Source organism: Pelmatolapia mariae, linkage group LG14 (assembly GCF_036321145.2).
Source record: "Pelmatolapia mariae isolate MD_Pm_ZW linkage group LG14, Pm_UMD_F_2, whole genome shotgun sequence".
NCBI classification, from domain to species: Eukaryota; Metazoa; Chordata; class Actinopteri; order Cichliformes; family Cichlidae; genus Pelmatolapia; species Pelmatolapia mariae.
In genome coordinates this window covers 25,771,738-25,797,876 of record NC_086239.1, presented here as the reverse complement: position 1 = coordinate 25,797,876, position 26,139 = coordinate 25,771,738, and the positions used below count along the sequence as shown (strand labels likewise).

General features: G+C 39.9%; 1 pseudogene; it reads left to right on the top strand.

Annotated features, from left to right (window-relative positions):
• The first annotated feature begins 4,130 nt into the window (after positions 1 to 4,130).
• On the top strand, positions 4,131 to 9,661 carry LOC134640619 (extracellular calcium-sensing receptor-like; annotated as a pseudogene).
• The last annotated feature ends 16,478 nt before the right edge of the window (positions 9,662 to 26,139 follow it).

Below are 26,139 nucleotides of genomic sequence, written 5' to 3'. Positions count from 1 at the left end.
TTTCTGCTGTCTCTCTCTCTCTCTCTCTCTCTCTCTCTCTCGCCATCATTCCTAAAACTTCCCCCTCTTCCTAAACAACCAAATGTCATGTTTCCATATCATTTTTGATTGGTCGACATGGTGCATTTTTCCACTAACACAAATGGGCTGTTTTTTGTTTGACAGTAAACGTGACGAAACTACTGAGGGAAAAACACGTGTATTTTCCCTCTGGTTTTACGTGGACTATCAACACAATTGTAAAAGTAACGGCGTTGTAACGATAGGAATAGTAATTAGTTAGATTACTCCTTACTGAAAAAAGTAATGCCGTTAGTAACGCCGTTACTTGTAATGCCTTTATACCCATCACTGGTGGCCAGTGGATCAAGTTTACACGATGATGACTTTAACTTAGTAATCATAGAAGATAGCTGAATTATTGTAGGAAGATCAAAACTGGATAGAGAAGATGACAGTTGAGTAGGAAAAAAATGCAAGTAGAACAATTGACAATATCACAAGAAGAGGGCAATTGTTGATGAAGCACAATTTTGAAGTACAGTGTATGTATAGCAAAGGTATCTGGAGGTTTAACAATATTATGTAATGTAGAAAACAAAGTGCGAGTGTTTCCTTCAACAGACTAAATAATAGAAGTGCAGTAAGCAGATTTAGCATGATAAATAGCTTCTTTATAATGTTGTATATGACTGAGATATATGTCCTTATGAATAATAAGTCCTGTTTTTCTGAAGAGATGTTCCAGGTGGCATCCAACAGCTTTAAGTTGGTGAAGTTCAGATGAATACCAGGGGGCAGAGCGAGTGAAAGACAACAGTTCAATATCTAGTCGGTATCTAAGAGGTTGATAATCCATTGTTATAGTGCAATACCAAGTCGTCTGCAGAAGCTGAGGCATCAATGGTTGGTAAATTATTAATGCCAAGGGAAAGAGCTGATAGATCAATGCCCCTAATGTTTCTAAAAGTAATTGAGTGGTTTTATTTATTTTTGTACAGTAGGAGACTAACACTGAATAAAACTAATTTATGATCTGAAAAATGCATGTCCAATACAGCACAGTTCTTTGGGATGACACCAGTGCAGCAGAGAAGATCCAAAATAGTAGTATATTTATTTGGAGATAAGAGTAGAATTTCAGAAAGATAGTCAGAAAAGTCTGTTAAAAAGTCAAAGTTGGGTTTATGATAGATGGTAAACAGCAACTAAAATTGTGGGAATTGGGCCATTAATTTGTATGATAATGGATTCAATAGAGGAATACACAGGAGCAGAAAGACAAGATACCTTATACCTCATCCGTGTGTCCAGACTCCCATCCAGACACACAGAGTTGGCAGGTGTAAACAAATCCAGGCAGAGTGGTGATACTGAGTTCGGCGAAATCATTTGGACGCTGCCAGGTCTCTGTTAGAAAGTCAAGTTGTAATTGGCTTCACTAGAAGTCTGACTAGCTATCGAAACAGCTAAACATGAACCCAGGAACTAGATATTTGGCAAGGTCGTAAGTCGGTTGGCTTGGGGCATGGTCACTGTGAGCACAATTGGATTTATATGGTGTCTGAACAAGAGGGGTAAACTCTTTGTAGCTGGTGGATAGGGGCTTGTACAGTTCGTTATGAGTAGCAGCACAGTTTGTTTTGTTTCCTTCTTTTACAGCGATTTCTTGAAAGGCAGGTGCAGGGTCTTTGTATTCAGTTTTTACTGGGGCTGTTGATTCTGCTGCATTGATAGCTGTTTGTTCCAAAACATACTCTGCAATGCATTTTTCTTGGTTCTCAGCTAGGGATGGGCCATAAGCTACACTGCGTGTTTCGAAGCCTAATTCAAGTAGACCAGCTTCTAAAGAATTAGCTTCTGCTATGGCAGCTTCCTTCTCTTGTTCTGCTCTCAGTGCATCGAGAGTAGCTTGTAAGCATGCTTGCTCAACTTTAATTTCTATTTCTCTCTTTGCATATGAGGCTCTTGCTTGAGCAGCTTCAGCCTTTGCTTTTACTCTGAGCAGTTCAATGCTAGCTGACGAGCCTGCCTTTGATGGTGGTTTGTGGGAACGGACTGACCCTGTCGCGCTTTTGAAGGATTTACTTTCAGACATTTTGGATTTCTTGTATTTTGATTGGGTCCATATGTACTTTACTTGGCTTAATAGGATGGTCGTAGCTCCACGCGGTGGCTTCTGTAGCTTTGATGCTTGCCGTGGTGCTGTCTTTTCACTGTAACTGGCCTCGCTAGAAGTCTGACTAGCTATCCAAACAGCTAAACATGAACCCAGGAACTCCAGACAGTAGATGAGATCTTATGAAGTTTACTGGTTCTTTCATTTTGTGAAAATGCAACAATAAAGCATATACGGAAATGTACATTACTTATCTCTACTGTTAACAACAATATGTGCCTTAAACCAATGACCTAACAATGTGATTGAGAAGCTAGCATGACGATTAGCACCGTAAATTAGCATATGAACTGGCGATCTCATTTACATATGAATAGCGCATTGAAAACGTGCTAACTGTGATCTATCAAACATAAAGACAACACTTGGAGTGTCTCATTGCTTTTTACCATTAAATACTTACAGACAATGCTTTAACAAACACCCAAAAGAAGGACATGAATGTGGAGCGGCCATCTTGAAACAGCATAGCAAGAAAACATCAACTTCCTGTCTAACTCTTCTTCTACTGTCATAAAACATCGACTTAAAGCGGCCACTGGGTGGCGCATTTTACTAACATTTAAAACATAAAATTAACCAAACAGTAACATAACATAAGTTTCTGATTATTAAGAAGATCATAGACAAGTGGTCCCTTGCTGGAGAGCGATCGGACATTGAGCAGTCAAACAGAGACAGGATAGTTGCCGCTAGCATTGTAAGTCGACCTGGCAAGACTAGCAAGCACACTACGGTCAGCAGTCCATCCATGAGGCTTCCTAGCAGAGCAGCGCTGAGATGACCACAGGGATGTATCGGGTTCCTGCTGTCGATCTTGTAGTTCTGCCTGGATCCGCAGTGGACATACTTTCAACGAGAGTGCCAGGCAATGTCTGTGTGGGGCAGTAAAGCTGGTGGAAGGGTCAAGAGGTGCTGGAAGAGTAAATGAGATACACTGATGCAGTGTGTCTCAGAGTGGAGGAGACAGGCCTTGTATGTATGGACTGCAGAACAAACCCAGAGAGAAGAGCCTGGAAGAACAGGACCTTAACAGTCATGATGATATAATGTCTGAAAGCCGTCTGTCCAAAAGCAGCCCAGCGGCTAACAGCCGATGCTAACAGCTAACAGTAAATATGTCCAGAAACATGCCAGTCAAACAGGTCAAGCAGAGAAACACTTTTCCTGGCCACCCCTACCACCCCTGCCACTTGATCTAACTCACAACCAAGTCTTGATCAGTTGAGAGTGCTACTCCTTTTCTCATCTGAATGTCCAAGACATCTGGCCACAGAGCTGATGATATCATTACAATAATGATCATCAATCTATAGTGTTCTGTTTACAAGTGCACCTGTGGACACTCAAGCTTAAACATGGTGTTTGTTATGGGCAGACTATGGCTAACACAGATATCCAATAACAAAACACCACTCAGGTAAGGATCTATTCCTCCAAGTCACACCTTTCCAGATCACACTGCCATTGCTCGTGTGAGCATTTTAGTCCCCTAAAAGCACAATTGATGCCCTGGTAAGGGCACTTTCCCAGACCCTGGGACTCCCAAAAGGCCTAGTATTCTGAACTGAAAAAATTAAAAAATGTTTTCACATGTATGATGATTCATGGTATATAAGTATTTATAATATAATTCTTCTAACAATAGTAAGTAATTTAGATTTTTAAAATAGTGTTTTTGTGTTTTCAGAACTAAATTTTTACTTATATTATAAATATTTAACAGTAAATATTTATCTATAATTGTATATTGATTTCTGAGTAATATTTCTGTGCTGAATTTAACTGGTCAAGCAGTGATTTGATGTACCTAAACTAGCTGTCTGCAACATTATTGTCGCTAAGCTTAATTTATCACGTATAATATCTTTACCTAAATCGACATTCAAAATTTTAAAATGACATGATTGTTTACAGCATTGACACTGTTGAGCTGCAATCCACAAGTTCGATGGTCTTTGCCATAGAAGAAATTAACAACAGCACAGACCTGCTGCCGGGAAATGAGCTTGGTTATCAAATCTATGATTCATGTGCATCAGTACCTGTGGCAGAGCATGTGGCATTTCAGTTTTTAAATAGATTGGAGGCTCAGTTTAACACTGGTAAAAACTGCTCTCAGTCTGGTATGGTGATGGCTGTTGTTGGTGACTCTGGGTCTACGCCATCTATTACCATGTCACAACTTATTAGTGCTTTTAACATTGCTCAGGTAAATATTTTGCATTTCTAGAAAACATAGTATTTGTTGACTGTTCGCGTTTGTGCAGTTGTTTCAAAGTTACTCTATTTTATTTATTTTGGTTTAGGGTTAGCCACTTTTCGACATGTGCATGCTTGTCTGACAAGCAGCAGTACCCAGGTTCTTTCAGAACAATTCCCAGTGACCAGATTCAAGCTGAAGCACCAGCCAAGCTGGTGAAACAGTTTGGCTGGACTTGGATAGGTGCTGTCCGATCAGATTCAGATTATGGAAATAATGGCATGGCTTCTTTTCTCCAAGCAGCACAGAAAGAGGGGATCTGTGTGGAATACGCTGTATCTTTCTATCAGACAAACCCACAGAGCAGAATTCAGAGAGTCACAGATGTTATCCGCAGGTTTCTTCATCAAAGATAATTATTGTGCATTGACTTGTTTAATTATCTTTAAAATAAATGTTTGATCATGTGAAGACATTTAAAAACATTTTTCTAATGCACTATGTTAGAGTGAATAGTTAAACATTTGTCATTTTTATGTTTACCATTTGTCCATTGTTTTAACTCTGTGAAAGGAATTCTTTCTTTCCTCCCATCCCCAGATTCTCGAGGTTCTGGGTGCGAGGTTGAAGTGTTTTATCACAGGGACATCCTTTTGAAGGTCTGTTTGATGTTTGGTAGAACTTCCTGCCCTTTGTATGGTTTCACTGTGTTACCTATGGTAAACCATACATTGGGTGTGGGGGAGACTACCCTCTTTATGACCAAGGATGTTCCTCCTGCTTTTAGGTTTTATGACCCTTTGATCAGCAGGAGGATACACACACACACACACACACACACACACACACACACACTCTTGTATATACATTTACATACAGTGCCTTGTCTTTGTAACCAAAGGGGGTTGCGAGGGGAGGTGTTTTGTAAACTATTGTTTGAAGTTTGTCAATAAAAGCCAGCGAGAAGAGGCCATCGTCGGGGTCATTTTCGTGCTGGACACAGATGAGGCCTCCCTTGCGCAAGTAAATGATCGAGCACTGTTGCCTTGTTTTTCTTTCACGGGAATAAGTCCTGGATACAGCGGGGTCTGAGTTTAGACCCAAAACACTACATTGTCTCTCCAGGTCTACAGCTGTAGTTGTTGTGGCATTTGCATCTTTTGGAGACATGAAGATCCTGTTGGAGGAGCTATCACGTGACCCTTCCCCACCTCGCCAGTGGATAGGCAGTGAATCATGGGTAACAAGCACAGAATTAACACAGTACAGTTTCTGTGCTGGGGCCATTGGATTTGGGATTCAAAAGTCTGAAATCCCAGGTCTCAGAGACTTCCTGTTGAATCTGTCTCCCACTCAAGTGTCTGCCTCGCCAGTGCTTACTGAGTTCTGGGAGGATGCATTCAACTGCAGCCTGAAAAAAAGTAAGAGTTTCATTGGCTTTAAAATCATTTTCCCAAACTTGTAGTGTTACAACGGCCACTGCTGCTCATGTTTTTTCAACTAATATGAAGTGAACGCAGGCGTATGTCTGCATATATTCTCCCTTGATATAATGACTTTTCAGGTCAAGTTCCAGTGACTTAGTTTAATTTTTCTTGTATATCAATAGAATTATTATTTACAAATGTAAGTCATTCTACTAAAATAATTTTCTAATATCTATGTAACAGGCCTGTAATCTAGTTTTACTTTTAGGCTTGAAAACACCATTATCTGTGTTTTTGTAATTGTAGCTCCTGCCAGAGAGAAGAAAGTGTGTGATGGAAATGAAGACATACAGAATCTCCAAAGCGAGTACACTGACACATCTCAGCTCAGAATTGCTAACATGGTGTACAAGGCTGTGTATGCAATAGCACATGCCATTCATAATGCAGTGTGTCAAAAAACAAATGCCATAGCAAAATGTGACAAACTAATCGAGTTACAGTCCAATCGGGTAAGCAGAAATGAACATGTTAATGCCAATGTCTTTCATAACTCCTAATATAACTTAGATAAAAGGAACTATCAATGTTTATTATTGCAATGTCCCATGTTTTTCTTTCTCTCTCCTACTGTCTTTACAGGTTTTAACTGAATTGAAGAAAGTAAATTTTTCCCAAAATGAATATGATGTGTCATTTAATGCTAATGGGGATCCTGTGGCTATTTATGACTTGGTTAACTGGCAGAAAAGTGGGAGTGGCATCACTGAGATAGTAACTGTAGGGCTGTATGATGCCTCACTACGAGTGGGCCACGAGTTTAAGATTAACAGAAACATAACCTGGATGGAGGATAGCAGAAAAGTAATGACTCAAAGAATGAGAATCTGACTTATTAAACTCTGGTGAACAAGTTGCTGCTACTTTATATCTGTAATATTTATATCTGTTATGCTACCTTGTGTTGACAGGTGCCAGTGTCAGTCTGTACTAACAGTTGTCCTCCAGGAACTCGTAAAATGCTGCAAAAAGGAAAACCTGCTGCTATGACTGTATAACATGTCTTGAGGGAGAGATCAGTAATATAACAGGTAAAATCAAATATTTCTCCATGCATTTAAAATCATTTTATACTGGAAAAAATACAGTTTACAATGATTTAATTTCTAGTAGCCTCCTATTGTTTTTTTCCCCTTTATTTAGATTCAACTGACTGTTTACCCTGCCACAAAGAGTTCTGGCCTAATGCAAAGAGAGGCACTTATATCCCTAAGCCTGTAGAGTTTCTTTCATTTCAAGACATCCTAGGAATTATCCTGGCTACACTCTCAGTTCTGGGTGCCTCACTGGCCATTATAACCGCAGCCATAGCTGGACTGGCCATCGGGCATACTGGGCATTTGCCCGGTGGGCCGATGGTGGTGGTAATTTTTCGTTTTTATGGGCCGATGTTTTTTTTGTTGTTGTTGTTTTTTTTCCCCAGTAATGGTGTAAACAGTGAAAGGTGGCAGATTGGACAGATGCTGGCAGATGTGTAAAAATAACTCAATTGTTTGGTAGTGGCTATGGTTGAGCTTTCACAGATTCAGTAAAATTAGCAAGTGGTGGAGGCCAGCAGGTGGATGAGGGAAAGGGGAGGCGGAAGAGGAGAGACCCGAGGCGGCCGCCGGTCCGACTGTCAGGTGAACTGAGCTTCAGGTGAGAAGTTATGACCTGCAGTCTATCTGGGTCAGATATAAACCAAGTTTAGGTGTAGTTTATTTTCGTTGTGCTAACTTTTTACAGTCAGTTACAATAACTCGTACTGCGCACTAGCTATAGCACGACGGAGTTTCTATACTGCTGGGTGGGTGTTATGATGTGACTGGTGAACTTTATTTTATTCATAAGGTTAGGTTAGGTTAGTAGAGTTGCCAACCGTCCCGTAAAAAACGGAATCCTCTGGTATTCAGAGTTAAAATTACGCGTTTCGTATTGAGCTGAAAATAAACGCGATTTGTCCCGTACTTCAGCTAGAATGAAAAAAAAATACACAAAGCTGGAGTTATTCTGCGTCTTTACGCTGTCAGCTGCCTCTTCTTATCTCATTCTCCCCCCTTCCTCTCCTGCTGCTACTTCAATCACGAAACTGATCAATGATCAGCTGATCGGCGTTTCTGCCGCAAGTCCCGTCTCTCTTGCTTGTTTATCTCCCACTTTAGAGGAAACTAGCGGAGGTCGCGTTAAACAGCAGAAGCACCTTTAAACTGATCAGCTGTTGTTAGAATTTATTTAATATTACTTTCTAGTATCAGCTGATGTTTGTTGGAGCCACAGCCGTAAAGCTGCTGGTCATGATATCGGTTTGGATATGTGGCGAGAGGGAAACATGAAGATGAAAATACAAAAATACTTTCTTGTTCTCCTTTAAATTTTCTTTAATTGCTTTTAATTATCCGAATCTTACAACCAAAGTTTTCATCTGATGTCAGATGTATAGAAATCCATTATTGTACATAGTAATTTTTTTCAGGGTCCCAACATAATTTCTTCAGAAGTAAGTACTGTATATGATGCCAGTATTTTCCCACATTTTCTAGATTCTGTACCAGTACTATTTGTAAAATGCCATCAAAAAGTCAATTAAGTTTTATTCTTTCTCACCTGTCTTTCTGTCTCCTTCCACTTTTTAAAGGTTGCCATGTTAGAAAAAATATTTTTGCCCTGCCATGCTTTTTATTGATGTGGTAAATGAATAGTTTATGAAAATATCTCTAAATCTGTCATTTATTATTTTTAATATTCAGTAATGGTCATGTCTCACCTCTAGTCTTCTCTGTCTTAATTTCAAGTTTCCACCATATGTTGTAGATAGTTCAGGAGGTTAACTCAACCAAGCAGTCTTTGGGTTTTGGCTAAGTATTGTTTAGAATACCAGAATAGGGAGGATGGTGTAGGTTTAAGTTTGTTAGATTGATACATATGTACCAACAAGACAGTGTACATCACTGTCACAACGACGTTTGTTTTCATTCAAAGGCTTTATGGTTTTTCTTATTATACCTGGTGGGCCGGTCTCTAGTCAAAATGCCCGGGCCGATTTTTTGTCCCAGTCCAGCCCTGACCGCAGCTGTATTCTTTTATCACAGGACATCTCCAATTGTCCGAGCCAACAATTCTGAGCTGAGCTTCCTGCTGCTCATCTCACTGACTCTGTGTTTCTTATGTTCATTAACTTTCATTGGAGCACGTTCTGAGTGGTCCTGCATGCTGCGTCACACTGCATTTGGCATAACCTTTGTACTCTGTATCTCCTGTGTACTTGGGAAAACTATAGTGGTTTTAATGGCTTTTAAAGCGACACTTCCAGGTAGCAATGTGATGAAATGGTTTGGTCCTCCACAGCAAAGAATGACTGTTGTGTCTTTCACCTTTATTCAAGTTTTAATATGTACTGTATGGTTGGTAGTGAGCCCTCCATTCCCAATTAAAAATCTAACCACATACAGGGAGAAAATCATCCTGGAATGTGCATTAGGCTCTCCTGTTGGCTTCTGGGCTGTGCTCAGTTATATAGGTCTACTTGCTTCCTTTTGCTTTGTTTTAGCTGTCTTAGCCCGCAAATTACCTGATAATTTCAATGAAGCCAAGCTTATCACTTTCAGCAAGCTGATATTCTGTGCAGTGTGGATCACCTTTATCCCAGCATATGTCAGCTCTCCTTGGAAATTCACTGTAGTTGTGGAGATTTTTGCCGTTCTGGCCTCCAGCTTTGGTCTAATAATATTTATATTTGCTCCAAAGTGTTCTATTATATTGTTTAAGCCTGAGAAGAACACTAAGAAATATTTAATGAACAAAAATCAGTCATAGTATATTAATAATCTGAAAAGGTTAATCTTCCAATCGCAAATTAAAATTGTACACCATCAAAGCAAAGTTCTTCATTCTTTAGTTAAATGAAATATTTACTACTTTTTTCTTAAATAAGTTCATATTCATATGCCATAATTTCTTTTCTGCATTTATTTATTTAGTGTATGAACATATATAATTGAATGTTAATTGCATAAATAAATGTAAAGTCACATTGAAACAGTGTGTTGCTCTGAGTTATTTTTCAATGGTCTGATACAATTTCTTCTAACATTTTGATTTCTTTTAGCATTTGAATTTGTATCAGTCACCAAGCCACCAAGTGCAAATATAATTTTAATGTGAACTGAGTAAATTCTTTCATAGTATAAATAGCCGAAAAAATTAACGCTGTTTTGTTTTTTTCTAAATTATATTTAAAGATCAAATAGTTTGCCAATTTTAGGCCATCCAGGGATGTGATTTCAAGGCTTGTTTTTTGTGATTTAAGACTAGACTTTACTGTAATCAGTTTAATTAAATTAAATTCATGTTTGCTGTCTTAGCCTAAAGAAAAATGATATTTTTTATTGGATATTGTAGTCTTTTGGTGTGCATAAAGTAAAGTGTAAAATTATAATATGCCTTTCCAGAATATCATTGACCCATCACCAAACCAGTCATGGTGAGCAATTTCACAGGCATACAACATTCTCCACAGTTTCTCCAGACCTTTTCACATTTATTACATGTACTCCGGGTGAACCTGCCGGAGTACATGTATGAAATGCACAGGGCGCCAGTGGTAGACCTGCCAATTCTAGTATTTTATGGCAAAAACCAAGTGGGTCCCCTCGATGCTGAGCCATGAGCACTGGGCCCAGTAGATGATAGCAGACCCTTGGGCCACTGTCACGAAGTCTGCTTTTGATTATTTGGTCAGAAACATTCATAGCGGTGGTCTGCTGAGTTAATTTTGTAGGCTGCTGCCTGTGCTCATCCCATTCCTTATTGCGGACCCCTGTCCTCCCGAAAGAGTAGGACAGGGGTCTCCACTCTAGTCCTTGAGAGCTACAGCCCTGCAGCTTTTAGATATATCCTTGTTCCAACAAATCTAATCAAATTATTGACTTGTTACGAGGCCTTTGCCAAATTTGATGGCATGCTGAAGAGGTAACTCAACCATTTGATTCAGCTGTGTCGGAGTAGGGATGCATCTAAAGGCTGCAGGTAAGTAGCTCTCGAGTACTGAAGTTGGAGACTCCTGGAGTAGGACTACCTGTGCAACCTCTGTAGGGTCCTGGTATTACCTTATTCTACCAGTGGTGACACTGACTGTAGCCAAATGCAAAACGAGTGAAAAAGAAAAGCAGTCAGAAAGACAACCGAGTGGCAACCACCTGTAAAACTGTAAAACCATTCCTGTTCTGTTAGTTGTCTTACTGTTGACAGTCTAGTGGACCTGTTGTTTCTAATGACACCAAATCAGTTAAAACTGATTAACAATCCGCTCTCCTACTATATGACCCGACCAATTTTCCAGAAGTGTTTTATTCAGCAGTGTATATTGAGCTATTTGGCAAAGCTTTAATAATTTGTTTTGCACGATGTTCATAAATTCCTCTTCTGACAAATGATCAAAATTCTTTCTCCAACCATCCAGCCATCCATCTTCTTCCGCTTATCTGGGGCCGGGTTGTGGCAGCAGTAGCCTAAGCCCAGACCTCCCTCTCCCCGGCCACCTCCGCCAGCTTGTTCAGGGGAAGACAAGGCGTTCCCTCTCACCAGATATCCAAACCGATATTATGACCAGCAGCTTTTATAGCTGTGGAAACAGTAAACATCAGCTGATACTCGAAAGTAATATTACATAAACTCTAACAACAGCTTATCAAGCTTAAACGGGCTGCTGTTGTTTATCAAGACATCCGCTGGTTTCCTCTTTCTGGTGCAAAGTGGGCAATAAACAAACAAGAGAGCAGGGACTTGCGACAGAAAAACCGATCAGCTGATCATTGATCAGTTTCATGATTGAAGTAGCAACAGGAGAGGGAAGGGGAGAGAATGAAAGAAGAAGAGGCAGCTGAGCAGTGTAAAGACACAAAATAACTCCAGCTTTGTGTCTTTTTTCATTCTACCTGAAGTACTTGACAAATCGCGTTCCTTTTTACCTCGATACCATTTTCTTCTATTTGTCTCTGATACGATTGCTATCAGAGTGTCCGTGAAGGTTCTCGGTCATCCAGGTCATCGTAGTCTAAGGAGCTTGGAAAGAAAAGCGTCTGGACATCCGAGAAGCTTGGATGAGAGGTGGGGTTTGCGCGTCGTGGTTTTGTCCAGCCTTTGTTATTGTAGTTGATGTGGGGGTGGGTACAGCCTTGGAGTGTCTTGGGATTCCCCAGGGGCAGGTTTCTTGGGGGTCTCAACGTGGGGGCTGTGGTCATGACTTGGATGGGGCTCTGGTGAGAAATGGTGAGGCTGACAGGGCAGTTAAAACTGTTAAATCTATACTGAAAAGGGGGGATGATCCATACAAGGTTCTCATGACCTACAGAGCCACTCCCTTGCTGTAGCGATCAGCACCCACTTAGCCCCTTATACGGACACAACATCAGGACAACGCTACCAGTCAGCCGAGAGAAACCTAATCTGGGTTGAACTGATCTTCAGGCATTCTGGAGGAAAGATCAGGACATCAAAGAGAAGCAAGCCTCCGGGTGCAACACACGTCACAACACAAAGAGAAGACAAGAACTCCTACCAGGTCAGAGAGTCTGGGTGAGAAACATGAAAGATCCTGGTATCATCAATGGTGCAGTCCAGACACCAAGATTTTACAATTCAGACCTGACTTCTGGAAGTCTCTGGAGAAATTGATCTCACATCAGGGTGATACCAGAGACTTCCAGCGAGGCCAGATCACACTAAGTAATTCGAGCCCCTAACAGACTCAATTTGTAGATAGAAAGCTGTGGTGTGTTTAAAAGGGCAGAATAATCCCTGCACAGCTTTGGGACTCAGGTAGCCAACCCTGACCCCTAGTTTAGGAAAAAAAGAGTGTTGGAAGTATTACTGATTGTTATACAGTCATGTATTATGCTTATGGGTTCTGGTTCACAATTTAGTTGGACATGAATAGATGAAAAAAAAGTATTTTGAGAAAGTTGGAGTGTCAGCTAAAAGAAGGCGGATGTAGCAGGAGCAAATGTGTAGTAGGAACCAAGGAGGTGAATGTAGGACAAAGATATACATGTAATGGAGCAGATGTAAGATGAGGAGTTCACATAAAAGGATTTTAATAAAGACAAAGTTAACAACATCTTGTCCTAGTAAGTCTTTTTTAATGCCATGCAGAGGCATACTACAGTCACCAGGATGTCCTAGATCAGTGGTCCCCAACCTTTTTTGCGCCATGGACAATATTTTCACGGACCGGCCTTTAAGGTGTCGCGGATAAATACAACAAAATAAAATTATCGAAGACAAAAGCTGTGGTGTTTTGTAACTATAATAATAAATGTGAATTCACTGTGTAATTGTGTAACTTTATTAGCAGTGTCCTCCTGAAACGCGCATTAAGAGTAACATCCTCCTCTCTGCCTCTTCTCTGGTTGCTATGGTAACATGTAAACCTTTCTTTTAAAATAAGACACAACTACAACACGGGGAAAGACCCAGGGAAACCAAGTAAATGATAAAAACCCTGAAAACCATAAATTCCACAACCGAGCCTTAACTCTAGAGGCCCAGTACCAAATGACTCAAAGACCAGTACTGGTCTGTGGCCCAGGTGTTGGGGACCGCTGTCCTAGATCATAGGTCAATAATTGCTTTTGTAGTCATATCATCAGACATTCAGCTAAGTCTTTGACACTGAGGTAAAGTGAGGAGCAGAGTTCTCAAATGATCATAACCTGCTGATGCTGGGCAGACCTGGCATAGCCAAATGGGCAGTGGACGTGCACTGGAAACATTTGGCAGTTGATTACATTTTAAATTCCCACCTCTAGCAGAGCTTTGACAGCATTCAGAGCAATGCTGGGGACAATTTAAACCTTATACTAAAAGGTAGATAGTGTGTCTGTGTCCCAAATCTAAAATGGGAACTGGTTCTGCAGAAGAGGGGCCTGAAAGTTAAATGCTCAGCCTCTAATTTTACTCTTAAATATCCTAAGAATCACAGCAGTCTGAGTGCTCTATTGGGGTTATACAATAATCCAACTATAAAATATCCATGTGGATTTCAGTTATATTTTAGCTTTAAACTAGGGGTGGGATTTTAATGCGTTAATTGTGATTCATTAATTTGAAGAAATAACACATAAAAAAATAACGCGTTCAATCAGACATTGCATTCCAAGCCCATTACACTGATGCACACATCAGAGCTACAAAAATGGAAGAATCAGAAGAAGCGCATTGCCAGCTCCGATCTGAGGCAAATTTCATTTCAAAAGACTACCAGACAGAAGTCTTGACAAAAGCGTGGCTTTGTGCAACTACCAAAGCACTTACTGCAAGAACAGAAGGTGTGGGAGCTGGTGGTGCTAGCAGTCCCAGTTCGAGTACCAACAAAACTTGCCAGCAGCCCAGACTTTGTCATGGTCCTGGGTCGGTGACCCAGCGCTTTGTGTTTACTATTATTATTTTCTAGTTTATTCTCTTTTGTATTTGTTCTTAGTGTTTCCATCATCCCTACCTGTGTCTTCCCTCTGTGCTCTGTTCGGGTCCCCGAGTTTTGTGTTATAAAACAGTCTGTGTGTTTCCTGTTTTACTTTGTAGGTCTGTGTCTCGTTATGCCCATTAGTACCAGCTGTGTCGCCTCCTGTGTGTCATTTCCTGATTACCTGATGTGTGTATTTATACTGTGTGTCTGCCTGTGCTCCTCGTCGCGTTGTCTGCATTTCTCTGCATCGTTTTGGTATATCTCCGTGTCTCTCTGTTCCTCGCCTCGTGTCCTCTGTTTGTGTTAGTTTTCCCAGTTTAGGTTTATGTTCTGTTCTGCCCTCACCTTGGGTTTTTTCACTGTAAATAAATCTCCACCTGCATCTCCACTGCCATCTGCATCTTGGGTCCTCATTCATTCCGACACACGACTGCTGCCCCAGCCGTGACAGACTTGATGAAATGACTAGCTTCAGGACCAAAATTACTAAGTCAACATTGAACAAACTTACAAATTCTCTTGCAAAATTGATTGCTCTGGACTTTAAACCAGTATCAGTGGTAAAAGATATGGGGTTAGAAAATGTGCTACAGTTAGTGTCAGTTGATCCAACTTTCCAAATGCCATGCCAAAAGACTACTTCACGTAAAATTCAACAGCTTTATGACTGTTAGCCTTGCTGATAATGGGTTTACAGATGCATTAGCAAAATGTCGCAAGATGGTGGGTCATTTTAAACACAGCCCTGCTAATATGGAGGAACTACACCAGGAACAAAAAAGACTGGGGCAGCAGAAAGAGCTACTCATACAGGGCGTTTCCACACGGTGGAATTCAATGCTGGATATGGTTTCTCGTCTACTAAATCAAGAGGCTGTTTTTGCTGTTTTTTAGAAAAACAAAAGCACAAGCTGGTCATTTTAACTCCATCAGAGCTGGTAAAACTCCAAAAGCTGGTGACTGTCTTTGAGTCATGCAGGTAAATAGAACTATTTTTTAACTTATTGTTACTGTTTTTTCAAAAAGTTCTAGATTTGACAGTTTTGTTAAAATTAATAATTGCTTTCTTGAACTGTCTGCTACAGGTTTGTGACTGAGCTTCTTGGAAGTGAGACATATGTCTCGTGTTCAGAGGTTTTACCTGCTTTCTGCCACCTGTATCACACCATGGAGGTCTCCAATGATGACTCAAACTACATGGTGAAATTTAAGACTACCTTCACAAAGGACCTATACCAACGTGTAGCTACCTTCAACCATCAGTGGATCAAGATAGCTACTGTGCTTGGCCCACCCTTTAAGGATTTAAAGTGTCTTGCAAGGGGAGAGTGAGAAGAGGTTTGGACCAGCCTTGAGGCCCTGCTGCAGGAACAGTGTAAAAATGCCAGCACAAAGGAGCCAGCAAAGATAAAGAGCGTCCTCCTCTCTTCATTGCCTTCAGACTCTGATTCAGAAGCCCTGTGTAACATGGCCCTGAGTTTGTACAGAGCAGAATCCACCATCAGCGAGAAAGAATTAATTAGAATGTCTTGATGCATTCTCAATCATCCAGGAAAGTAAGACTGAAGAAGTCACTTGGATGAGTGATGAAACGTTTCTCCCACAAAACGCTACGTCCAGATGAACAGAATCAACTTTTGGAGAATTAATTAGAATATTTTTTTTAATTGAGTCCCACCGCTAACTTAAACATTAAGTACTGTTGGGACTTTTTTGAGAGGTTCTGCAGGAATGGGGTCTAATAGACACTAATGAAAAACACACAGTGAATGACAAAGGTGAGTTAAGACGGGCTAAGCGTGGAGGTTGACTTGTGAAGCTGAAATCCTGGATTTCTCATTTTCCCTATGAGCTCCGCTCCATCCGCCATTTTTGTCCACGACTTTTGGTGCCATTACGTGCCTTGGACCCGGTGGACTCCTGGTTGGTTCCTGTTGTTGGGGCTCTCAAAAATAGTCCTGCAAAACTCTCTCCTCTACAACATTTGCGCTGGCGTGGAGTTGACAAGAAAAACCTTCGACCGGTGGATCTGGTTGCTAATGCCTCAGAAGTTTTGGACTCAGTTCCTCTCAGGCTGGGTCTAATAAATACCAGGTCGGTGGCAAACAACAACATCTCCGAAAACGTTAGAGCACTTATGCAAATATGTGATGTCTTGATAAATCGAGCAGGTATTTGAAGTTTACACAGCACCATTCTCGCATGAAAATATCTTCAAAGTTTATTTTGTGACCCAGAAAGAGTAATATTTCAAACTCCGCCACTCTGTGTTCCTCCGCCACTGCCTCGTTTGAGTTTTGGACGAAATGGATTCTGGGATATTGCATTTCGTCATTTCAAGCTGATTGGAGACCAGAACAGCCAATCAGATTTTTTTGCATCCAAGTCTGTGATTGGCTGGTTTTGTGGCACAAATATAACGGTGTGCAGAAAGAGTTGAGCACGCACGGGCAGAAATGTTGAGAGCGCGAGCAACACATTGCGAGCAAGCGCAAATGCAAAAATTGAGCGAGAGGGGCTGCTATTGTGTGTGTGTATGGATAATAGCAAACACTGAAATTCATTTTTTGCACGCAGGAATGAATTTTGTTCACTCAAATTCAGCTTTTCTTCGCTCAAAATAAATTTCTCCTCAAAATACAACACTTCCACCTGCAAACTTTTTTACGTGTGCTCAAATTTTTTTTACATGCGCTCAGAATAGTGGCACAAAAATAACGCCATACTCTTAGAGCTGGCTCTTTGAAGTGAACGACGTGAGCCGGCTCCTTATTGGGAGCCGTGGGTTTCTTTTTCTTTCTTTCACCCTCTCTCTCGCACTTTTTTTCCGCTTCACTCAGCAAACGAGCCTTGTGCTTTGTGCTGGGAAGAGGGGGGAGGGGAGGTAGTTACACTCGCAGTAGCACAGGAACAGAGCAGGAGGGAAAGAGAGAGAAAGAGAGCCAGGAACAACAACGTCACATTAGAAAGGTATAGTGATCATCCACAACTATTTTCAGTTGCAGATGATAAAGGATTTATTCATGCAGGCCCATATGACAGAGAATATGCATCTTCTTTTTGTTTTCATATTTATATTTAATTGTGTTGTGGTTTGCAGTGTTTTGTGTTGTTTAACTTTAAATTTGTTTAAAAGGAAAAAGCTGAAAATTTAAATAGTTAAAAGTTGAAATGTAAATAGTTGGTTTTTGTATTATATGATTTATTTATTACATTTTATGTGGAGTGAATAAATAAAAGTATATTTACGGTGGCCGCTAGAGACAAAGCACATACAAACTCCAAAACACGTACAAACTCCAAAACACGTAAAAACTCTGAAGCACGTAAAAGCTCCAAAACATGTACAAAACACAACAGAAGTGCTCCAGGATGCTAGGGGCAGTGTTGAGCTTTTGTTACCTAGTGGCTACACAAGCCAGGAAGTACCATCGACCGGATTTGGTGTGTGGTAGTAACAGGTAAACAGAGGTGGGTTGAGTATCCAAAAATTGTACTCAAGTAAGAGTAGCATTACTTAAAAATATTATTACTCAAGTAAAAGTGAAAAGCAGTCTTCAAAAAAGTTACTCAAGTAAGAGTAAAAAAGTACTTGGTGAAAAGACAACTCAAGTAGCGAGTAACTGTTTGAAATGTCTGATTTATTTTTTAAATAAATGCTATCAGACAAATAAAAATAAATAAATATACAAATTTTAGTATTTTCAAAAGGAATATGTGTAAAAGGATCAACAAAATAAGGCAAAACTATTCTAATTTCCAGATTTCAGTTTTTCACAACATAAAGCTTTTTTCACCAATGTAAACAATTTCCAGTGACAAGATATGCTGTAAACTTTATATTCATTTTTGCTCCAAATGGCACAGCAGCCTCAGAGAAAACATTAGAACGAGGCATCTTCCACATATGTACATACAAGGGAGCTCAGTTTACCATAAATTGTATGGGTGTGCATTTATTTCTGCATATTTAGCAAAAATGTGCCCTTTCTTCACTCAGTGAAGTGATGGTTAAGCTTCAGCAGCAGTTTGCTCTCAAGGTTCTTCCTGTGAAGCTGTAACTGTTTAGCAGTGAACAGAAGTTCTACATGACTAAGAAGTCCTTCACAAGCTCCAGATGCATGAAGGGCTGTATTGATTTTGATCGACAGCTTCTTGATGTGAGGAACGCCATGCAATAGATCCACACCTCCAGTGAATGGACATGAAAGTTTCCTCTCCAGCTCCGCTGCTTCTGGCTTTCCTGACCCCATGGATCCATCATCTTAGTCGGTTAGGCCGCTGTTTGTGCTGGCCTCATCCAGCTCTGTGTCTAGGTGATGTCTGATGAAGTTGAGACCTGTGGAAAGATGTATGGTTTTCAAAAGAATTAGGTCTGGTCATTATAGTGCTGTATACACTGCCAAGCTGCGGATGTTTGGCAAGAAGATTTGATCACACTGGAGATGTTTTTTACTAACCCTTGTAGAAAAACAAAATCTTGTCATTCATATCCTGCACAAACAGTTTGCAATGAATTCCAGATTAAGTTTAAATTAAGAATGCGTGCAAGGCTAAGCAGTGCTAGCCAATGGATCCTCCTGTTTGGCTGTTACTCTGGGAAAAGACGAGAAAGACAGTGATGGAAGCCGTGACTGGAGCTGCGATGTAGCCTATAATATTTATATTGTACGAACGTGATAATTATGTATATTGTAATAACATGATATTATATTGTTCAAACGTGAAAGGTATATTGTTAGAACAATATACTTTTCACTTTTCTATTTTTCTTTTGCCTGGGTGGCAGCTCTATGCTTCCATACTACGCTTCCGTATTCGAGTCTTTTCAATGTGGCCTCAAAAAATTATCACGACTACAACAACCATGAAAAGAGTTGGATGGCCACTGCTGCTCAATTGCAGGTGCCTGGTCAATGTTTTTCATTAGTAATTTAGCAAAGTTGATGGTGTGTGCGTGTGTGTGTCTGTAAGACAGAGAGAGAGAGAGCGAGAGACAGATTTTGTATGATAAGCTTCATGTTATGGACGCACAGTTTGAGCACTCAGGTCGCATCAGAGCAGCAGGCCGTATATTGTGAGACCCTGCATCGTGACCTATGAACTTCTAACCCCTGCAATTTAATTGTACAGTTTGAGCAGGAGCTGAATAATGCGACTGGAAAAAAAAATCGCACAGCTTAAATCAGACTGTTTAAACTAAACAAGCTGCTGTTTCACATAATAAACCCTGTTACCCGCAGCATTGGCTTCTGTTTTAACAGTTAAAGCAGTAGAGACGAGCTGTTTGCATGTGCGTTGAACTCTAGCGTCATTAACCAGGCTAGCTGTTAGCTTATAGCTTACGCTAGCTAATGAGCGAGCAATTAAAAGGACAGCCAAAGCTGCACAAAACACCCACAAACTTATCTCACTACAACGTAGCGCCGAAAATATGACTCGCAGCTCGAGTTCGACACAGCTGCTGAAACATAAGACTGACATTCAGCTAACCACAGCTAAAAAGATATTTAGATTAAACTTACCGTTTCCTCAGGTTACACGAGTTGAGTTTTTTCACGCTGAAAAGTTGGTTTGTTTTGGCTCTCACTGAAGACACCGACACTGAAGACATAGCTGTTCTTTTGGAATGCTTTTAAGCGAAACATTCTTTGTATATGAGGCCAAGGGTATTCATCCTCTTCAATTCTAGCGTAGACAATTGGCTCTGCCATGTTTTCATGTGTTTCTTCTTTCCATGTGTCCGCTACTTTGAAACGCTTGGGCCGCTCTGCCTGCCACAGTTTCAAACTGGTCATGTGACTGCATGGCCACATCTGATTGGTAAAAACGTTATCAGAAACTCCACTGGTGGCATGTTATCTAATGTGTTAAACTAATTATTTTTTTTAAAGTAACGAGTCAAATTTTGCAAATGTAGCGGAGTAAAAGTACCGTTTCTTCTTCACAAATGTACTCAAGTAAAAGTAAAAAGTATCGTGCAAAAAAGGTACTTTAAAAGTACATTTTTTTCAAAAACGTACTCAAGTAAATGTAAAGGAGTAAATGTAACTCGTTACTACCTACCTCTGCAGGTAAATGAGCATTTTTTTAAATTATTTGAATATATATGAGTGCCTGTGTATAAATACAGAAACAATACACATATGCTTTCAATTGTGTAATTTAAGTGATCTAGGTCAGCGGTCCCCGACCTCGGACCGGTACCGGTCCGTGAGTCGTTTGGTACCGGGCCGCGAGAGTTGAGGCTCAGGTGTGAAATGTATGGTTTTCAGGGTTTTTCATTGGTTTTCAGCGTTATTTTGTTATCGTTTTTATCGTTAACTCGGTTTTCTTGGGTCTTTAAACGTGTTTTATGAATAAATCTTCTTTTTTTCGGTACCGGTGCTAGTTTTATTTTGTTGTATTTATCCGCCACACCTTAAAGGCCGGTCCGTGAAAATATTGTCGGGCATAAACCGGTCTGTGGCGCAAAAAAGGTTGGGGACCGCTGATCTAGGTAGCTCTGTTTTGGTAGTTCAGTTAACGCTAGAAATGTGTTTTGGAGTTTGTACATGCTTTGGAGTTTGTACATGCTTTGGAATTTGTACGAGCTCTTTGGAGTTTGTACGTGCTTTGTCTCTACGGGCCACCATATATATTTATATATAAACATATATAAATAAAACCACAGTTTTGTTTTCCATTAGTAATTCCTTTTGTGCATAATTTTATATTTTTGTTAATAATAAATTAATTAAAGCAACAAAACAACCTGAAGAGCCGGTTGGGAGCCAAAAGAGCCGGTTCTCTAAAAAGAGCCGGAAATCCCATCACTACTTCATTGAACTAGTACCGTCTGACTGTACCTTTTTTAATGTTCCAAGAGCTTCTGGTCGCGGAGGAGGGCTTGTTGCTGTTTTTAAGGCTCATCTGGACTTGAAGCAGCTTTTCACTTCGTCTCGCTACACCAGTTTTGAACTCTGTTTGTGTGAACTGGGCCACTCGCCTTCGTTGTTATGTGCAATTGTTTATCGGCCCCCGAAATATAACAAGGAGTTCTTATCCGAGTTCTTGGAATTCCTTGCTGATTGTGCATTGTGTATGACCAGATCCTCCTGCTTGGTGATTTTAACATACACGTTTGCTGTCTGGGGAAGCCCCTGGCCAAGGACTTCCTGGCCTTAGTGAACTCTTTTAATTTTGTCCAATCTGTTAGTGCTGCCACTCAAGAAGTTGGTCACACACTGGACTTATTTTTATCTTATGATTTATCTGTTTGCAATGTACGTGTTGGAGATGCAGTATTCTCTGATCATATGCCTATCTTACTTGATATTGCTCCTTCTAACGCTTTTGCAAATCAGGCTGTACCTGTTCGATGTTATCGTGCCTTTGGCTCTGATACTGCCGAACGGTTTTCTATATTGTTTGACAAATTAATGTCTTATGCCCCTGAGTTGCCCACTACAGATGAACTATTTTTTGTATTTTGACTTTGCTTGTAAATCTGTGCTTGATGTTGTTGCCCCTTTGAGGCTAAGAGAATGTAAATCTAAGACTAGTCCATGATTAACAGATTGTACCTGAGCTATTAGAAGAGAATGTAGGAAATGTGAAAGACAGTGGAAAAAAGATAGATTGCATGTCTCTCTGGAAGCTCTAAAAATTAGCTGGAAAGCTTAGCAGAGGGCAGTTAAGCCGATAAACACTCCTACTTTTCTCAACTTATTTCGGCCAACTCACATAACCCTCGTGTTTTATACAATACTATAAATTCTGTACTTAACTTGGAGGGTACTACCTTTTGCCGTCTTCTGAGGCTATGTGCAACAAGTTTATTACCTTTTTTGTGGACAAGATTGCTAGCCTGAGGCCTCCGATCCCATCAATTGTTGATCCGGCCATGCATGCTCCTTGCTCAAGCCTGTTCTCTGCCGTTGCACCAATTTCTCTGCTTGATTTAGAGGAGTTGATGCTACATGCTAAGCCCGGTGGTTCCCCGAACGATGTTGTTACTCCCCGTTTTCTCCAAAAGATATTTCCTATTAGTGATGTTCGATTCGTGAACGAATTGTTCAATACTCGAGAATCACTTTACTGACTCGTGAATCATGATTCACAAGCGCAACTGACTCACTGACTCATCCCTGTTGCTGTTAGCAAACTAATTCCATTAGTAGAAATATATCTAGCTTATAATTAAAATTGTGGGGAAAAAAACAACAGCCAGTTTATTAACAAAAACATTCCTGCTCTGAACTGGAAGAAAAAACCCTGAGTAGAAGCTCACATCAAGACAATAGCTCCTCGGTTCACAGTAGCATCGCTCAGCTAGCATGCTAACAGCACATTTGAGGTACTCACCCCCTCCCTTGCTGTGCTGAATCATAGCATAAGCGAATCACTCAGGACTCACTAACCCCCTTCCTCCTGGCTCACAGCTCAAACGAGTTGAAGGAATCACTGAATCACTCACCCCCTCCCTCCTGGCTCACAGCTTAAACGAGTTGAACGAATCACTGACTCACTCACTCACCCCCTCCCTCCTGGCTCACAGCTTCTTCTTCTTCTTGGTTGGCAACCAATGTTAAGGCACTTTACCGCCCCCTGGCTCACAGCTCAGTGGACATTTAGATGAGAAAATATATATTTGACACATTTAAGGAAAATACCAATAAAATAAAAATAAATAAATGTTCCCTTTAGAATTTTTTTGCTCTAAAGAAAATAATTGTTTTCTTTTACAATCATTCATCTTAGCAGTAGGATTTACATTAAAAGAGAAACAAATTAAGTTTGAGTGAAAATATACATTTTTGCACTCTCTGGTCAACTGACTCAGTGACTCAAATGACTCAAGAAACCCGATTCACTTTGGTGAGTGACTCATTAAAACTCGATTCAGTAAAAAGAATCGAATTTACCATCGCTATTTCCTACCATTGGACCTTATATCCTGAAAATTATCAATACTAGTCTGTTAACCGGTCAAGTTCCTAGTGGCTGAAGTCGCGGCTGAAATGCAGAGGAGACCGAGCGTTTTCAATTGCGGCTCCGATGCTCTGGAATAACCTTCCCCTCCATATTAGACAAGCGTCATCAGTGCAGGTCTTTAAGTCCAGATTGAAAACCTATTTTTATTCCCTGGCTTTTAACTCTGTAGGAAACTGACACATTTCTTATTAATTTTATTGTATTTTTAATGATTTTATTGTATTTTTAATTTGGTAGTTGTTTTGATCTGTGTTGTTCAGCACTTTGGTCTGCCTGGTGTGTTCTTAAAGTGCTATACAAATAAACGATGATGATGATGATGATGACAATCACTAGAATAAAATTTACAATCTAAAATAACAAAATGATAAATCCTCTATCCATTTTCTTCAGCTTATCTGAACTTGGGTCCGGGGGTCAACCTCCATCTCACCAGTCACCTCCACAAACATAAAACAATGAGGCTTTCCCAGGGCAGGCGATAGATACAATCTCTCGCAATTTCTGCTGTGTGTATCACCGATCTCATTTTTGTCCCTTTAAAAGAACTAGCAAAACAGTGTTAAAAAAAGATCAGGCCGAGGTTAACCCTTTAGAACCGGTCGGAGCGGGAACGCTCTGTTTTGCGTAACTATTTTTAAATCCCTGTAGAACCGGAACCACATAAGCTAGCACAATAATTTTTTTTGCACATGAAACCGGAGGAGTTGTACTTACATCTTATACCATAGCTTGTCCTAAGTCACGGTTTCCTTCCACATATGGCTTTGCAAAAACAGCATAAAAAGCACTTGCAGCAACAAAAACATAATATTCCAGAAACACGCTTTGCCAATCCGATCAGCTGTTCATAGCACTTCCTACGTTGGAATAGACATCAGCGCGAACTATCGCGTGTCCACCATTACCTGGTCAAAACCAGAAGTGATGTCATTTTCGTGGAAAATGTAGTTTTTTACCTTTGGGGCCTTATAAGCCTGTACTGGTGTTTTTAAAAGTTATGTTTGACTTCATGCTTTCCTGAATAGTTTCTGGTATGCTTAGAACTCAAATTGCACTGCTGGAAATAGTGTATTTTGATGCACATGCTGTATTTTTTGCAAATTTGCATTATAATATTTTTTTTCATTTTTCCAGCAGTATAATAAAAATTGGTGCATCTCAAAAATAAAACTGTGAAGACACTCAAAATAAATGTCCTGTTGTTATAAACTATTTTGTGCAACTTTTTTGTATTTACAGTTTTGAGGGACAAACCTCTTAAATTTCTCTAACTAGAAATATATGTAAAGAAAAACAAAAATGATTTTCAATTTTTTGTAAATTGCACTTTGTTGCAATTTATGTAGTTATTATAGACTTAATGCATACATATTATTAAAATTTGGGCTATAACGGCTATATTGGTGTATTGCAACTTGAAATGCTCCCAAAAATGGCACTACAGCATGTAAAAATATAAAGATAACTCTGGCGGAATTGGTTCTATGGTAGGTCTTAATGGGTTAACAGATTGATAGCATTTCTCACCAACAATGCTTCTTCTGGTAGCAGATGGGTGCATAAATTAGGAAACAACTATTTAGTGCTAACTTTGACAAACAGATTAGTTCTATGGTAGAAAAATATATATTATTTTTTATTTCCAGTTGAGATTGTTGGCCATATTGCAGGTTTATCTTTTGTATAATGACTTTGAAAGAATCAAACATTAGATTTCCCTTATTAGATGCTATGATAAACACTTTGATACCATTCTCCTATTCTATTAGAGTTTATTTGCAAAGTCTCTGAGTACAACACACCTCAGTATTGCTGTCTTTAGACAGAAGTATGCTTCACTGACTCATCACATTAGAGATTTTACAAATACATCCGTGAGGAGTAGAAAGTAGTGTGGACCCAAATACAAACAATGGAGATGCAGGTGGATGTATAACAAAATCTGAGCCTTTATTTTGGGCTGCAAAAAACACCCAAAACAAAAGGCAATCGAGGACTGGGAAAAACTAACAAAAACCTAAACTGGGGAAAACTAGAAACAAGAATAAAGACACTAAGAACCTGTGACGAGAAACCTGGAACGTGAATCATGAGACGAGGGACATGGAACCTGGAACCTGGAAAATGCAGTGGGTGCAACAAACAGAGGAAGACAAAGGGAAAGACACCTACTGTACTGAAATGTATTCCCCACTGCTTAGTACTCTATTATTACAAATGTAAATGTTACTAAGAAATGATAAAACAAAATAGCATTTTCATGGTAATGATCATTTTCTATTCCATATGTCAGAATAAAATCCATAGAGTGATTAAAGTGTGGGTTGGCTCTTTAACATTTTGAGAGAAGCTGACTGAGTCTAATAATAGAATAAATGCCATGTTGAGGCTGTCTGACATTGTTTTGCAAAATTAGACACTGATTCAACATTAATTTTGACCTGTGGTAGCTGGGATACACTCTCAGGCATCAGATACTAATTTTCAGCCTTGCTCCTTGCACACTGTAGAAGTTTGTGGAATCAGTATGAATCACATTGAGAATACTTTATTAATCCCAGAGGAAATGATGTAAATACATTGTGTTAATGCACTGTTGAGTGGCAGTAAGAATTGGAAACTCTGGCTGTCAGCTCCACCTCTGCCACCCCTGGCAACAAGAAGTGCAATCAAGTCTTTGGGACAACTGACAATGAGCCTTTCACGTCACTTTTCTTTAACCTCCTAAGACCTGAACTCTTCCATGGCATGCATTTTTAATTTCTCTTTGATATTTGGGCCTTATTTTTGTTTGTAAGAAAAATGAGAGCCACATATGAGGATATTTGTTTAAAATTTTGGTAGAACAGTA